Here is a 13,254-nt window from a genome sequence, read left to right on the forward strand (position 1 = left end):
CCTTTTCTTTCGGATTGGGACCTCCGGATGGAATACCTCGGCCAAATCCCTCACTAAATCCTGGTGAATGTTTCCCAGTTTCTCATAGTAATCTGGGGTTCTTAGTTCATTCAGGAGAGCATCCACCTCCATGAAGCTGGGGAGTGCCAGCTCATATAATTTCTTGATGAACTCTTCCGAGCTCACCAACTTTCCCCACTTGACCCGGCGCCTGTTTGTAGTGAGGGACAAAACCCCCAGATCTTCCCCTTGGCCAACTGGGGATGGGTCCGTCATGGGCAGGGGGCACAGGATATTTAGGCAAAGGGCATTATGATCGCTGTCTGACCTCTTAATTACCCTGAAGTCAAGCACTTTAGGCCAGAGTGTGATGTCCACCATGATGTAATCTAGCCTCGACTCATGGCCCCTCCTGTTGAAAGTACACACTGAGGGGGTATCGGAAGGGGTACGACCATTACACGCCCTCAGTGCGCAATTCAGGGTAAGGGACATGAGTTGTAACGCTAGAGGGGACCAGGCTTTAGGGTGAGGAGAAGATGAGGGTGGAACCCCCCAGTGGTCATCCTCGGCCGTAAGGACACCATCCAGTAGACCTTCCAGGGGTTCAAAGTGGCAATTGAAGTCTCCTCCAAGCACCACCTTGAGGTCACCCGGAAGTTGGCCCAAGAAGGAGGCCAAATCATTTAGGGTTGGTGATTCGTTTGGCGAGGCCACTGGATGCGAGTAGACGTTGACAATGGCCCACGGAGTTTTACCAGGCCATGTGAGCCGCACACACTGGATGTCCTGCGAACACGTGTAAACCTGCTCCGCCTGGCACCCAGTGTGACTCGCAATCCAGATTGCCAAGCCACCTGATGGCCTCCCCCTCCCAGCCCATTTGGCAGGGATTTCGAATACTTCAAACCCTCTCCTGGACTGAGTGACCCTCGCCCAAGTCTCCTGAAAGAGGAGTATATCGCATCCACCTACCAGGCAATCCCATTCAGGAGAGCCTTCCTTGTTCGCGATTCCTGCCACATTCCAGGAGAGAATTCTCAAACCTGGATCAAGTGGCAGGGTGCCCTGGGCTCCAGTAGGAGGTTGCGGAGTGACCATGGGTGAACCAGCGTCTAGGGAACCATTTCCGCTGACCGCGATGGCGGCAGGCCCGGCCCGCTCCGCTGCCCCTGTTTGCAGAATATGGGCAGACCCGATGTTAGGTGAGGGTCCCAGTTGGCACAGATTGTCGTCCGTGTCAGCCCCTCGCTCATTAGCGGTGTGCAGCCGGGTTAGTTCCAACATAGGGACTATACCCGGTCCCACACATCTTTGCACGTCAACCACCATCTTCCCAGGACCAGACAGGATTGCCCTGGTTTGTGGTCAATCGACCTGATCCAAACAGGAAAACCTGTTGTGATGGATGAAGTTTGGCTGGGCAGTTAGTAGGGAGTGCCTTGGTCTGTAGCGGGAGCCATCTACAGCAAAACCCACCCTAGTCCACCCCTTCTCACTCCCTCCCACCGTGTTACTACCACTAGGATAGAAATATGAGAGGGGTACAAGTTCTATTTTGGACTTATCAGGCCTTACAAGCCAGTTGCAGATATAGTTTGCAACGTGTGGGCTCTTGAAACTTAGGACGATACAATCCCCTGACCTGTTCTTTATAGTAGGGCCAATCCATGGAATCCTCCTTACCATCAGAACCTCACCCTTCAGGTTTGGAGGCAGCGGTCTATTAATGCTGAGCCAGCTTATAACCTTATTGCGTAGGGAGTCTTGAGACTCCCTAACACCACCAGTTAGCTCAGGAACTCCCACCATGATTGCCGTATATGGAACAGCTTCTGGGGGCAGGTTGACCACCCTGCGCCTATCAGAGGGGGGGCAAGACCATCGCTCGGGGCATTTATAGGGCCCACTGTCGCCCTTGACTGCGGCGCGGATTGCGGCGCAGGGGGTAACTTGGATCTCCTGGGGGCCGGAACAGGGGGCCTAGGTGCTAGAGGTGACAAAGTGCGCGTCTGGGAAGCAGACGCACCATTTGCACTCAGCAATGCCCTACTGGAGACCTGGGGCAATGTGGAAGGAAGTGGACTATTCCCAGGTGGTTCCCCAGTAGCTATAGGAGCGTTCATAGCTATGCCAGGGCTTTTCCTAGTATGGTTATTTTCCCGGGACTGAAGTAGATTCTCTATAGCCTCTAGTCTAGCTGAGATGGGGGTTAACAGATTCTTAATAATAGCTGTAAGCGAATTAATTACTATATCTGTGTTATTGAAAGATACCCCACCAAAGATAAATGGACCCGCCGCCGCTGGTGATAACGCAGGAGCTGGCGAGGCCACAAGATCCGACCCAGACCCAGAAAGAATAAGCTCTGGGGAGACCGAAATATCTGTACTTTCATCGAGGGAAGATTCAGTTACATCAATTTTTGCCCTTTTTGCCCTCTTTATTTCCCCAGGCCTTTTCCTTTTTAAAGGCTGTACCACCCCACTATCTACAGGGTCTGTTAACAGGACCGCTTGACCCGCTTCAGGCGTATTTGATCCCATGTTGTCCAGAACAGCAGAATGGTCAAAAGTCCCCGATGGCCGTGAGGAATCTTGATCCCTCTGCGTTACAGGAGTTCTTAGCTGCCGAAGGACCGACTCAATAGTCTGGTCAATGCTATCCAGTAATGACATATGGGTAGCGTCCATAGTGATGGGTGTACTAACATCATTTGAGGCAGATTCCCCAAGGTCCAAGAACACACTTTCAGGACCCATCTCAAGGTGAGAGTCCATGGATGAATGACACTTACTAATTTGGGAGCTCGCCTTGGGGAAAATTTTTTCCAAAGTACTTGCGCCTTGTTGTACAGACTTACTCCTTAAGGCTCTGGACGTCATGCTGGGGTGAATAATGGGGCAGTTTAGCGGGGGCGTTAGAGAGGGGGCCCGGTCCGGTCTCTACCGGCCTGTAACGGCCTAAAACGGCCCGCTCTTTGCCCGGTCTTCGCCCCGGTGACCGCCCCGCCCGCGTCCCGCTGCGCGCGTGAGGAGGTTCTCCTAAGTATGACAATGGGGCGTGTCACTGGGAGGGGGCGCGAGGCGCGGCGGGAAGAGGAACCAGCTGGCGATGACAAATGGACTGCTGGTCCTCGCAGTCCCGCTCGCCTGCGCCTCTCACCTCCGCTGCGGCCGGTCTAGGAATTAATAATCCCCCAGCTGGGCGTAGGCTCCCAACCACTCCTGTGGCGAGCAAAGCAGGCAAACAGTACAAACTCCTCACTCGAGCGGCTCCCGCGGAGCGGGGGCCGCGAGGAGTAAAGAGCACTTCCAGTCAGGGGGGCGTGTCACTGGGAGGGGGCGCGAGGCGCGGCGGGAAGAGGAACCAGCTGGCGATGACAAATGGACTGCTGGTCCTCGCAGTCCCGCTCGCCTGCGCCTCTCACCTCCGCTGCGGCCGGTCTAGGAATTAATAATCCCCCAGCTGGGCGTAGGCTCCCAACCACTCCTGTGGCGAGCAAAGCAGGCAAACAGTACAAACTCCTCACTCGAGCGGCTCCCGCGGAGCGGGGGCCGCGAGGAGTAAAGAGCACTTCCAGGCAGGGAGGGCGTGTCACTGGGAGGGGGCGCGAGGCGCGGCGGGAAGAGGAACCAGCTGGCGATGACAAATGGACTGCTGGTCCTCGCAGTCCCGCTCGCCTGCGCCTCTCACCTCCGCTGCGGCCGGTCTAGGAATTAATAATCCCCCAGCTGGGCGTAGGCTCCCAACCACTCCTGTGGCGAGCAAAGCAGGCAAACAGTACAAACTCCTCACTCGAGCGGCATAATTCCAAATGGCAGGCCTGTGACATGAAGTCCCACAAACCCTGTTCAATGCCAGCCAGCCACACGAGGTGCCACTAACCCTGTTCCATGCCAGCCAGCCACAGGAAGTTCTACTAACCCTGTTCAACGCCAGCTGGCCACACAAGGTTCCACTAACCCTGTTCAACACCAGCCGGTCACACATGGTGCCACTAACCCTGTTCAATGCCATCCGGCCACACGAGGTGACACTAACCCTGTTCAATGCCAGCTGGCCACACGTGGATGAGGGTTCAGGCCTATCCTGCGGACCAGTAGGTCCCACATCCAGGACATAGTCGCAAATCATGAATGGCAGAGTCCACACCAGTGAATGCACGGAGAGGAGTAAGACGAAGATGCGGCACAGTCTGGACAAAAGCCGTATCAGAGTCATGGAGGTGATAGAACACTATCAACGACTGACCTGGTGCCATAAACCCTGTTCACTGCAAGTCTGCGTCCCGTGGTGCCACTGAACCGCAACTACGCAGGCCGGTGAGGCCATCCAACCTAAGCCGGCGACTCTCAGTGAATGGCCTGTGCTGACCACTGCCTCAGGCCTAACCTGTGGTCCAGTAGGTCACACAATTGACATTGTGTTTTTGGTAAGATTTGGCGGAGGCAACACCATTGGACCAGCCTCATCGCCTAACAGCACTGGTGCCACTAACTCTGTGCTCAATGTGCACTATCTGGTTGGACCTTGGTGGTGTCTGAGTCCATGGCCTGGTGGTTTCCTGCATCTTCATTTTGCTGGACCGGACTTGGTGCCCGACATGTTTCTGTTCCATTAATCTCCACCATAGTGACTGTTTCAGCGTGATCCTACCTTCTGCATCATGCCTTGGGGCACACCTTCCACTGTCCACTGAGACACCATCACACGCTCCTTTAACATCTACGGAAACCTGCTCTGCACTCGTGACCCTGCCCCAGTTCCCCGCAAATTAGCGTCCCGTGGCGGTAGGCCTATGCAGACCGATGTGCATCCAGGGCCACGAACTCTGTGCAGCACAAGTCATGGGACCTTTATGGTTGAATGGTTGCGTCTTTTGCGATGTACACTGTTGTCAATTTCCGACTGCACCAACCAGCCCTTGCCAGCTGGTGTGCACACATCCCACACACATCCAACACAGGTATCAGTCAGTATGTGTGCTTGCAAATACATGTGGCTGTGCACATGTGCCTGTTGCCATTCACACCATCTGAGCAAGTGTGTCCATATGGTCACTGTGTCAGCATGATGGGCATGGGCCCTGCAACATCACAGTGTGCTGTCTTCAGCGGATGTTGCCATGTCACCTCAGCGTTGGCAGTGACCCTGGAAATGTAGCTTCGCACGCACCCCCCTGCATGCACAAGCGGCATATACTGGTCCAGCCTACGTCAGGTCAGCGCAGGGGTGTGCTGATTCATCAGGGGGAGCAGGGCGTGGCTCGGACCGGGCCTTGGGCAGGAAGTACGATATGTGTGTCTCTATTTGTGGTGTAGTCGCCACCAGGGCCACAGTAGTCGATGTTGCAATGTAGCATGCACCAGGAGGGCGGGCCCGCACGTACGGGGACATGTAGGAGCGCAAAACCGCTCAGGGTCTTGGCACATGCATGCCAGGTGTTATGTGTATCAGCCCTGCGGATGCATGAGTCAGTGGCCTGGCCTCATTTGCAGCGCAATCCCAGCCATCCATGTCTGTTCCATTGGCCTACACTCATGTGGCCGCACACCTTCACAGGCCAACGTCACGGCGTTCCCACTGTCGCAGATATCCCACCACACACCACGCCAGTCCCTGTGCATCTCCTGTATGCATGCAGATGGTGAAGTTACTGTAGGGATGAAAGGTCTTTTGTGTGAACTATCAGGCAGTAGCACATCAGCAGCTCCAAGCAGGAACTGACATGTGGCCAGCACCCCCTGAGAGATACAATTGCATTTACTTGCGACTCTCACTCTATGCACTGCCTGAAGTGAGAGCAATGTGTACACATCCCACACGCAGTAGTGCTTGGTCGTAGTTGGCATGAGTGAAATGCAATTCACATGTACTCCCACCCCACCGCAGGCCTGCACCCATTGCACACAGACACTGCTCACTGCACCGAGCTGTGACATTTCATCCACAGGACTGGCGCTGGGCAAGCCAGTCCCACTTCTAGCAGAGCCATTGAGGCAATGACAGAACATCCTGGACATATGCTCGGATCCAGTCATGTGGACCTGTACTGTGCACATCTGCTGCATGTACTGGGGGCACTGCCGTTTGGCAGTCTTGCTGATCAGTTACCTGCTGAGCTTCCACCTTGCGGACATCACCTGCGTTCAGCCTGCGTTGCAGTGTCGCTCATGCATATTCGAGGGGCCCATGGATGTCTGCCACTCAAACATAATGGTAGATGACCTGGATTACGACGTGTGTGTGTGTGCCCCCTGTTGGCCCAAGGCCAGGCGTGTCGCCATGATGCCCGTTTATGGCATGCATGGATGTTTGGCATGCAGGCTGGACACTTGACCTGGGAGACTGCACGAGTCCTCGTGTGCAGTGAGCATATTGAGCCACTACCTTAATGGGCTTTGGTGCACATTGACCCAGTGGTTGGAGTCAGCACATCTGTCTTGGTCAGCTGATGGATTACGTCGAAGACATGTCAGATGTGGTGGACGACGATCGCTCATTGGAGATGTTGGCCTATGCAACTGCACTCGCGTTTATGGACGAATGACAAGGTACCTGCAGCCACAACTGGATGTGACCCATTACACAGGTTGCATGTTGGGGATCTGGTCACATTTCCCAAGGTGACAGTGGACATGGTGGCATTAGCCTGGTCTCATGCTCTATGCGCGGACAACCAACGCGGGTTGGCACTGACTTGTGTTGGTGATGGACTCAACCGAGGTGGCTACATGCGTTTTCCTGCGTTCTTCGTTCAGACTTGCTGCTGCATTGGTCTGCATATCATGGCATTTCTCTCGGCCATACTGACTCACACTTGTTGATAAAGTATCCACTCTTTCACTTCTTTCCGACTGTGTTGTGTCTTGATTTGTATGCCAATGTGTGTGTCACAGACTCTCTGGTTCCCTGCCATACATGCATTGCTACCCCATCAGGACTGTGGGTGTGTATTGCCATGTGCCTGTTTCCTGCTTAGCCAGATGCGTTTGGCCATTTACCGGCACCAGGCGGGTGCAGTTGTGTCCTGTGTTAGGTTGTACAAATGTTGGTGTTTGTGCCACATTGTGTTCAAGGTTGGGGTGCTCTGCTTCCTATGTGTGTATGCTGCATTGTGTGTGAGATGTCCCTTCAGCACTGATTTGGCTCACCCTTCTCACTTTCAGGCAGTATGGTTTTCACTTCTGTGCCTGTTCAGGGGTGTGATGTTGCCGGGTTGTGTGACTTGTGCTCTTGGTTCGTGTTGTTACTCTTGGGCATGGTTTGTCTGCAGTAGTGCTGTGCTTAATTGTGCATGTGTGCCATTGTACCCATCTCCCCCATCCCCCAGTCCCTGCTGGTTCCTCTCCCTGTTGCTGTTGTGTCTGTTGTTTTGGGCAGTTTCCGGACCCCGGGTCTTGCCACCGTCTCCAGACTGATGTGATGTCATCCAGCTCCTGGTGTGACGCTGGCCTCCCACCTCCGATGTGCATTGCTGCCTTCTTGTTGTCGGCGCTTTTCTGATTGTTTGTGCGTTTTGCATCATTCCAGATGTTCTGGTTTTCTTCCATTGTCCACCTCCGCTCTCAGGCTGCATTCACCTTGTGCAAGATGGCCTGCAATGTACAATGTTTTCTTGCCCATGGGGCTTGTGGGGTTGTATGCTGTCTCGGGTTGCCTCCATTGTGCTTGGCTGATGTTTTCTGTTTGGTTTGTCTCTTCTTTTCAGGCTTTTGTTGGGCTTGCCTGCTGTGTGTGTCGCGGGCCTGGCGGTGCTTATCTCTGCTTTCCTCATAGCGGATGGGCTCTTTGCACTTCTTTTGTGTTGTGGTTTGTGTTTTTATCTCCGTCAAGGTGGTTGCATCGCAGACATTGGCCGCAGTTTAGGCAGACTATCGCATGTTGCTGCCTTGTTGTGAATTCCACATTAACACAGGGTTATTTTCCCGCGATCGGCTACGATGTGTAAAGGTGCGTTGGCATTTTCTGGTGATGTTTGGCGCACGTTCTTGTGAATATACCCCACTGTATTTTATTGCGCTTGTGCTTGCTTTATTGTGTTGGTGATATTTAGGAAAGAAATGGAGAGTTGGTGCACTCGTGCAGGAGATTAGGGAATGCTCTTTGCAACTGCTTTGTGTGCCTCTGGATGGCGGTCTTTGTCTTTGAGCGAGGGAGCGTGGATTTGCATTGTGTAGACTGGGAAATAAACATATTTCTATTCCTGTTGTGGCTGTGAAAATATTGCATGCAGTTACGGATTTGGTAATGTCTCCTTCTTCACACAGTTCCTCCAGACACAGAGGGTAATCGGGCTCCCACCCTTGTGGATTCAATAGTGGTTTCGCTCTTCTGATGGAGAAAGTTTGATTCCCAACTGCACCCTGTGATCAGTTTAATCAATGCAGACGGCTGTAAATGCAGACCCCGTTGAAACGCAGAGAAACATTACTATGTGCTCAAAAACACAAGAGTTCTGTTCTTCCATGAATTAAGTGCAATACTCGTCTCTTTTATTTATTTTAAAATACATGTGCCAGCAGAGATGTTCATATAGGAGCACATGGAATTAAAATATTTCTAATGTAGGTGCACACATTAAGCGCGTTAGAATGTTTTGAATTTCTTGCGATGCAACCAACAAAGTTATTTACACTGATTCGTTGTACAGCTGGCCCCTAATGTACTACAAATGTACTCAATGTTTACACATTTATCATGTTTTAAACGCCATTATTGTGTTTTTTTTTATTTGGTTATTGTGATGGCTCAGCTTGTAATTTTTGCATATAAGACAAAGTTAGACCTCTGATTGGACTTTGGCTTGGCTGTCCAATCTTAATTTACTGACTCTCCCCGTCCGACTGCAGCCTCCATTATTAATTCTTGAGTACACCTTCTTTTTGGATGATTTATGACAAATATTGCCAAAAAATGCAATGATTGTCTATATTTTTTTCTAGAAGAGAGACCCAGTGAATCCCTTAACTCAGTAACTGGAATCAAAGGCATTTTCCTTCGGCTCACCGCTTTCCAAGTACATCAGCCACCACTGATGATTGCACAACTTTTGTGGCACAACCAAAACACAAAATGCTAGTTGAGATATACAAAGCCAGGAGAGTGCTAATTGGTGTTGCTCATATGCTGACAAAACCCAGCCCATTCTCCCCCTAACTACGGAAATATTGAACACCCAAACGATCTTCATTTGCTCCATGTCTGAGGTCACGGACTAGTAGAGAATCAACTGCTTGAAACTCCACAGTAATAAAACGGAATTTGCCATTTTAGGGAAAGACACCTCCCTCTGGTTAAGGGTCACAGAGCTAGGACCAACTCCACACCCATTCATCACAGTTGGGAACCTATGAATCGTGATTGACAAGCACATTTCGGTAATCAATCAAGTTAACAAGATCACATTCATCTGATTCTACACTCTGAAACGAGTCAAAAAAGTCATCAAGTGGCTCCTGCAGAACAACATAAGATCCATCACGCAAGCTCTCATCACCAGTAGACTGGGCTATGGAAATACCCTCTACATCTGCATGACTGCCAGACTCACCAAGAGGCTGAAAGTTGTACAGAATGCAGCTACAAGATTCACTCATGATACCAAACCCCACACATATCGAGAAACCTCATGGACCTCCACTGGCTCCCAGTCCACAAACGCACCCTCTTCAAACCCCTCACACACACCTACAACATTCACAACTAAGGCACACCTACAACATTCACAACTAAGGCTCAGCAAACCTCAACAGCCACATTCAGTTTCACACACTGGCAAAACATCTCTATCCACGCCTCTAGATCCACCAAGCCTGAGACGGAAGCCAGGCCTTTTCCGACCCTGCACTAAAGCCTGAAACAATCTCATCCTCACCATCAGTCACCAGCACCATCCTAAAGTTCTGTATATTTGACAATTCAAGCACTGCAGCAAATCACATTGCTGTGCTGCACTATGACGTAGGAAAAAGGGCAGGATTGCACTGTACTTAACAATATACAGGGCATTCCAGTCATTCCCAGCACAGTGTGTTGCCCAACGCCAACTCAGGCACCCTTGGTCCATGGTGCAAGGGTGACTGCATTGGGTGCCTGCATTGTAAGTGACATTGTTTTGTGCATGAAGGGATACCTCCCTGCACAAAAACAATTCCCTGATGCAGTTTCTTCTTTATTTAGAGTTGTATACAGTGTGAACAAGTGCTCATCCAAGAATAAAAACTGAGCATTTTTTTTAACATAAACAAATAGTAAGCCGAGAGTTAAGAGCATATTGTCAATCATAAGAACTGGTATAAGCAAAGTCAAATAGGTTTCAGAATGGTGTTGGATAGAATAATTTTTACTTCTTTCCTGGAGATGGGTGTGGATGGGTTGCATCTGATCTAGGAAGAGAGAGATTTCCAGATTTCAGGGCTAATTGCAGAGAAAGATTGGTTTAAGGTATTCTTTTCATTGAAGGCTTAAGTAGATGCAGCAAAAGACGCACAATTGATGGCCGGAATGCAGAACAGATCAAAACATTCACCCCGTGTCAAGAGATCTGCGTTTAATCTATCATTCCTTTGCTCACCATGCCACCGCAGTTTAGACCTGTAGATGCAGCACACATAAAAAAATGAAGTAACAAGTAGAAATAAAGATATTTCTCGTTGTTTTGCCTCCCCTGGTGAGAGGGAGCATTTTGATGCATTTACAGGTTTACTAATGTTGGTAAATCTGGAAATGCATCAACATCCATGAGTCGATTCTTGGAAACACCCACGCTCAACCCATGGAGCTCCTCCCTGGGACAGAGTAACACAATTTGTCCTGCATTTGCCTTATTACCTTACTCTGGAGTTCTGAAGCGTTGCAAAGCTGCACAAGGTATCTTTGTGTGGCTTGATAAATTCGACATGCACGGTACAAGGGCGATGGAAAAACCTCATAAATATACCCTAAAAACCTGAATTTTCCAATAAGCTCAAGAGACACCAGCCTTGCGCGACAGGATTCTCCTAAGGCTGACATGAACACCATTCAAAATACCTGAAACATAACATTGTCAGGCATTGTCCTTTATCTGTGATGTGGTATGTTTGTGGCTAAGGTTAAAGGTCGTGCCTCTAAAAACGACATCGCATTCGGTAATTATTCATTGTGGAAAGAGTTAAAAACACAACGTCAAGACAAAATACCATATACGATCATTTTATTAAATATATTCCGTATAACAAAGGCATGTGCTGTTACCGAAGCCACTCCTGCAGATGAAACTATTGAAAAGGGGTTATGTTGCACTGCAGAAGTGGACTGGAGAAGCATTGTGCGCAAGGGCCCATCAGCAGAGACCCCTCGTTGGGGATGTAGGAGCAGAGACTGGCAGTGAGAAGAGAGGGGCTGGAAAGGGAAATAAGGATAGATCTCAGAAGAAGGAACGAACAGTTCTCGAAGCAATTACACATACATGAAAAAGGATGAATACTTTGCATTAAGGAATGAGATGGCTTCATTATATGGAACCATTTAAAAAAAAGTGAGGTGAAAATAGCAATTAAACATTTGAATAAGCCATTTACCTTCTGGATATGCCTTGGAGAAATGCTCACGTTCTTGTCGTACGGCAGTTGTGTGGATTTTGGCATCTCTCAATTTCTTATCTCTGGCCTTTGAGTCATTGTGAAAGAGTCCATTGCGCAAGCGCTACGTGGGGAACAGTCCTGCGTGCCTCTGCTGTGAAGAGGTGACGCAAGGCTAACCCGGAAGTGCTTCCGTGCTGGTCTAGAGTGATGCAGTAGTGGGATGGAGAGTCCACAGTGGGCGAGCTACAGCTCTTTGCACCAGAGGCTCCGTGATCGATGCCTGGCTGTTAAAATCAAATGACACCAATAGTTTATGGGTTTACTTAAACTGAGTTTCATGTAAAAATTGAATGTTATGAAAGAATGTGCCACCCTGACGTCATCATCGCGCCAGGGGTGGTAGAAGACGCACTCCTGCTGTCATCCAGGAAGGGAACACAACAGGAGGGGGAGGGGGGTTGGGTGTGATCCAGCGGCCTATAGGAAATATATCATAACCAACGTTACCTAACTCTATAACCTACTTCTTAATACACCACTCTAACTCATGGACCCATTAACCAAATATGACATATTTTGGCCTACTGAATCAGGTGGTCAAATTAAACCTATATACCTTATTTACAAATTATATACATCTATATACATCCGCGGTAGATGAAAACAACATATGTACAAATCCTAACTATTTAAATGACCACCATGGCGATGACATCTAGCTAATAATAACCTGAGCTTCTGAATAACCAAGACCAGCTTGTATTTCAAAATTAAGATTTTATTAACTAATTGTAGATAATTCAAAATATAGTTTCATAAATGTAATTTTATTAGCATTAAAGCAAGCATGAATGAAAAGTATCATGAGAAAATGTAGTTTAAGCAAAGAAATATAAGTTTAGCATTTCTAAATCCTAAGTCCCTAACTTAGCTAAAGTAAATGAAAATAAAGTAAAGTTCTTTGAGGATTCTTACGTGCTCCACACAATGTCCATCAGCACATCACCCTCATCAGAAAGTCAGAAAGCAGCAGCCAGCCCATCCCCAGGGCATGGACTTTTTATACCTTTCTATGCTAGCTAATCTAAGTAAAGGAAAGTTTTCTGCAAACCACGACGTCCAATTGGTCAGAGAGTGACAAGTGACATGTCACCCACATTTCAAAAGTTCCATTAGGTCATATTCTTTAGGACCATTGTCTTTTCTGGTACGTGTTCCAAGACTTCCTTAGGTTGCAACAATTTTAGCGAAAAAGTTCTCGCTGACTCCATTGCACTTCCGCGGATGCCAAGTTAGTGAAAATTATACTTTTCTACCGGTTTCTGACCTTGGCCACGTCCGACAGAATGATGACAGCACGTTAACCTTGTTCAGTGAATGCGACTTTGACGAACAGTTTTTTCAAAATGGACATCTCGTGATTCTTGCAGAAGTAAAATTCATCTTTTAGCAAACTCGAGCAAACTAGGCCCAAAAGCAGGCAACTTATTTTTCTAGTATAAAACAAACACAAGAAAAGTATTAATGTAAGAAATGTCATTTATTCTGTATCCACCCTTTGTTTACTAATTGATTAACCCACCCAATTAGTCTAATGTTACCTAGCACCAAGCAACATATAAGCAGCATTTTATATCTACCAGTCTTCATGAATCCATGAAACCTTATGTGCACCTAGAATAGT

The 13,254-nt window shown here is 49.0% G+C and overlaps 1 protein-coding gene across 4 annotated transcripts in view; it reads right to left on the reverse strand.

The window, feature by feature from the left end:
- Positions 1-11,699, reverse strand: part of LOC144786304 (glycine N-acyltransferase-like protein 3) — a 125,425-nt gene extending 113,726 nt beyond the window's left edge. For 2 of the 4 annotated variants that reach the window (XR_013602220.1, XM_078665332.1), the window contains exon 1: positions 11,568-11,699. The gene's annotated coding sequence lies outside the window, so the exon portion shown is untranslated. Of the gene's footprint in view, positions 1-11,241; positions 11,389-11,567 lie in introns of all 4 variants that reach the window. The other 2 variants (XM_078665333.1, XM_078665335.1) reach the window with 2 other exon arrangements.
- Positions 11,700-13,254: the final 1,555 nt, after the last annotated feature.

Source organism: Lissotriton helveticus, chromosome 1_1 (genome assembly GCF_964261635.1).
Source record: "Lissotriton helveticus chromosome 1_1, aLisHel1.1, whole genome shotgun sequence".
Lineage (NCBI taxonomy): Eukaryota > Metazoa > Chordata > Amphibia > Caudata > Salamandridae > Lissotriton > Lissotriton helveticus.